Below are 4,200 nucleotides of genomic sequence, written 5' to 3'. Positions count from 1 at the left end.
ATGGGAATCTCTAAAAGACCCACCCTTGCCTGGGTCCAAGAAAGTACAGTTCATTCTTAGGGGCAGGAGGATGGACAAAATGAGCCATGGAGGGTCTGGGTAGCCCAGTATCCATGCCTCCATGAAATGGTTATCATTGGTATCCAAGTTGCTGAAGCAGAGCAAAGAGGAGGAAGAAGCTTGTGTCTCTTTTTTTGTTGGATACTTCTTGTCCCTAGTACTCAGGGCTTCAGTTAATGAAGAAGCTGTTCTACAAAGAGGTCCTTTGAAGACAAAGTCATACAGGATGAGGTTCCATGGGCTATGAGGCCTCCCAGGTCATCCTGTCCATGCACCTGTCCTTAGATATACCAAAATACTCTAGTAGGTGCTCAATAAATATTTGCTAAATGACTGAAAGGATAGCTGTGACTTTCTCCTGTCTCTGTAGGGCTCTGATTCCATTACACTGTCTTGGATACCCATTCCAGTTCCACTTGACCTTGTTGGAAACCAAACCCAACCAAATTCCAATCCAACCAAACCCAGTAAACTCTTGTCCTGCCCTCTGTGGAACTAGTTCATGACTGGCTCCCCGAGCCTTATGATCGTCTCAACCCCATGGGTTCTTTTTTCTTTTCTTTTCTTTTTTTTCCAGAGAACAGCTTTTCTTCAGCACCTGTGGGTTTAATTTGGGGTGGAGGTGTTCCACCCTTCTGTGCCTCACAAAAGTAGCTTGCTGTGAATGGCATGGCTTACACAGAAATGGAGTTTCACATACAACTCGGGAAGCACACAGGTGTCGAAGACACTAACCTCAGAAATGTCCCTGATGGTGGTGGCCTCTACTATGTTCTGAATAATGGACTTCTTCATGGCCTTGTCTTTGGGCATGCGATAGGCACAGCAGGTGTAGCGAATAGGCTGCCCATGGCTCGTCTCTTTGTGGCACAACTGTTACTCCTTTTTTTCTTGGTCATCTTGGAAGGGAAGACCTGAGAGAACTTGATCTGGGTTTTTGAAACACCTTTTCATTCAAGTTCGGAACTTACTTGGAGTAAGAGATGCGAAGAGACTCAAGTATGTGTGTGTTTATGAACAGTGAGGGTTCAAGGACCAGTCCTCAGATCACAGAACGGAGTGGCACCAAAGCCTCCTTCTGGGAGCCAGGAGACATGGGCTGAATTCAGGATCTGCGACACTCCAGCTGGTGAGTGTGACCTCCAACAGCATCTTCCTGCTCTGGGCCCTGGGTTCCTCCCTGTGAATGAGAGGGTTGGAGTTCTGCATTCTGTTATCCACTTAACCACTGTTCTTGGCCATCTATGAGGTGCCAGGTACTTCAGTGATACAGCAGTGAACAAAATACAGTCTCTGTAATCACGGAGTGTGTGCAGGGAGAGGGGCTGACAAAAACCAAGTAAAGCAGCAAGCAAGTAGGTAGCAGATGTGATACAGGTGAAGTGAGTGTTATGCAGGTGAGTACAGCAGGTAAGTGGGGAGTGAATGATGGGGCCTCCCTTAGATAAGGTCAGTGTGGCAGCCATTGCCCAAGAGCTGCCATTTGAGCAGAGACCTGGACAAAAGGAGGGGGCAACCCATGCATGTACCTAGAGGGGTGAATCCACAGAAAAGGAACAGCAAGTGCAAAAGCCTTTAGAAAGGAACCGGTCTGGTGTATTTAAGAAACCGCAAGGAGGCCAGGTGGCGACCAAGTGCAGAGAGGAAGCCAGGGGGCCAGACCATGTTAAGTACCCGGGACTATAGCCCAAGTGACTGGGGAAGCCGTCAGGGTACTGAGAGCAAGGGACTGGCATGGGCTGACTTGCGTGTTAAAAGGGTACATTGATCCCTGAGTTATACAGCCATGGACTTCTCCTAGCGCTAGGCTAAGCAGATCTGGCTTGGCAGGGGCGGACTGGGATAGTCCCAAAGCTAGGTCCTTCCTGGGAGGCAGACTTTGTGAGCTGTGCCAGGACAGACTGCTGGGATGTGCCTGCTCAGGTCTCATCCTGTCACTGCACCTGAGCCTCAGTCCCAGACCTCACCGGTGTGCAGAAACACAGAGCTAGCTGACAAATTAACCCATGCCTCCCAAACCATAGGCCACAGCAGCTGCTAGGTTGAGGTGTGGATACTTAGGGGTTAGATGTTTGGTGCCTCAGCCACTTCCAAATGATCTGTTCTTTCCTTTCTACAAAAACCCTCCTCTTTTCCCACCTCTTCCTTTTTTATAATTTCCCTTATCCCCATCTTTATTCCTCTGGTTAGTTCCCTTTTCTTCCTTATCTATGCAACCCCTGAGGATTATACCCATCTCTTTGAAGCCAGGAGCATATCAAGCAAAACCTAGTAAGATGGACTCACTGGTCCATAGAAAAGTTAGGACACTTGCGATGGGTCTCAGAACTAGAAAGTTGTAGGGTCTGTATCTGACGTGAGGAAGTGTGTTCTGGAGTCCTATTGAGACAGCTCCATTGTGTTGCCTCCCAGTAGGCACCAGGGAGTGGCTGGCTGTGATGATACCCAAGGCCCTGGGAACACAGATGGGGCAGCGTGGTCCAGCTGCAGAGGTGGCCAGACAATCAGGGGCATCTTCACAGATGAGGGGGTGCCGGAAATAGGTTTTTGAGGGGTGAGTGGGATTTTGCCAGGCAGAGAAGGGATGTGGCGGCATGGAGGGGGAGGCCGAAAGCAAGGGAATTGGGAAAATCTGAGCTGTGCTTGGGGAGCAACCAGTCAATTATTGAAATTAAATACCAGCAGGGATTACCTCAGTGGAAAAATCAGACAAACTGGTTGTTTGACCTGATCCTATAGTTTTCATTTTGTTTTTAAGTAACCATCACTAAATAAACAGAATAAATACAGATAATTTTCAAGTAATAAAGGAGATTAAATATTTATATTGTGTTCAGATTGAAGAGTAAATAAAAGAGGGGGACAAGTAGGGGGCAGGCTGGGGTCGGGGAGGGGTCGGGGATACGGAATTCCCTGTCTGGTCAGTCAACTACATCTGATCCCAAGAGGAAAAAAAGAAAACCATCTGGGAAGCCTGGTTGAAAGCATCCAAAACCCTCCACTCAGTTGGAAAACCAGTCTCCAATTCCCTTTTCCTAGAAATAGTTCATCATTGAGAGTATTAAGTGGAGAAGGGATTTAAAGAGAAAAAATTCTGATTCATAATAATAAGACCTGGTATTTATGCCATACCTTTCTCCCAAGAGCTCAGATTGCTGGAGGGGAATTATGTCCCTCATTCCTCACAGCCTCATCCCTGCCTCACTGGTTTGCCCCCAGACCACTCCCTTTGGGCGCACCCTGGAGAGAGAGGCGGGGCCCTGGATACAGCTTTTGGGGCTGGCATGGCAATGCGGTGGGACTGCTGGATAATTAGGCTTGACCTCTGGCCCCCTGCTGTCTTTGCTCTCTTTCCACCCCAGGCCTGCAAAAGAACATCAGTCTACTCATCCACAGTGAGCACCTCACGCCAACCATACTAGAAATGGGTGTCCCCTTTTCTAGAAGTGTCCAGAAAACACCACAGCCTTCTTTGAAGGTATATCAGAGTGCCAGTAGAGAGATAAACTTCTCAGTACCTAACTCAAATATCTCCAGCTGGGGTAGAACGCCATTCTTTTGGATCTTGTCTATAGTTGGCACAAAGAACAGGTATCTTGTCCCCGCCACTTCAAGAAGTCCCTGGAACCTCCCCTTCACTGGCCAATTTTTAACATTATTTGGTTGGATCCTCCATCTTGCAAACCAGAAAGCTAAGCTTCTCCAAAGCTGACAAAGGGGAAATTCTTGCATAGCACCTGCTAGAGGAGGTGGGCCAATGAGTCAACAGTTCTTTGTTGAGTACTCACTGAGTGCAGAGCCCTGCCCTAGGTCCTGTGGCAGATGTTACTCAATTATGACAGGTCCTGAAGGAGCTTTTGGAAGGTGGTAAGGCATGTGTCCACCAAAAGCTAAACATCAACTTAAGAGTTAAATGTCAATACAAGATACCACGAGGGAGAGTTCTGATGAGTGAGTGACCCCAGGGGCTGGAGTGAGTGGGCAGGACAGACTGCATGGGGAAGATGGGACCGGAGTGCAGAATATGTAGGGGAGGTAGCTGAGGTCACCCATTCCTGTCCTATAGGTGTGGCTCTAAGTGTCTAAGTGAATGCATTGACAGCTGTCATTTGTTATTGTATCAGTTAGGATCTGCTCAGT

The 4,200-nt window shown here is 48.0% G+C and overlaps 1 pseudogene; it reads right to left on the bottom strand.

The window, feature by feature from the left end:
- Positions 1-581: 581 nt before the first annotated feature.
- On the bottom strand, positions 582-959 carry LOC145720735 (small ribosomal subunit protein eS26 pseudogene; annotated as a pseudogene).
- Between the last annotated feature and the right edge of the window lie 3,241 nt (positions 960-4,200).

Source organism: Leptonychotes weddellii, chromosome 3 (assembly GCF_054177405.1).
Source record: "Leptonychotes weddellii isolate Sample4059 chromosome 3, ASM5417740v2, whole genome shotgun sequence".
NCBI classification, from domain to species: domain Eukaryota; kingdom Metazoa; phylum Chordata; class Mammalia; order Carnivora; family Phocidae; genus Leptonychotes; species Leptonychotes weddellii.
The sequence above is the reverse complement of the archived record's forward strand: the minus strand, read 5'-3'. Positions and strand labels throughout refer to the sequence as shown.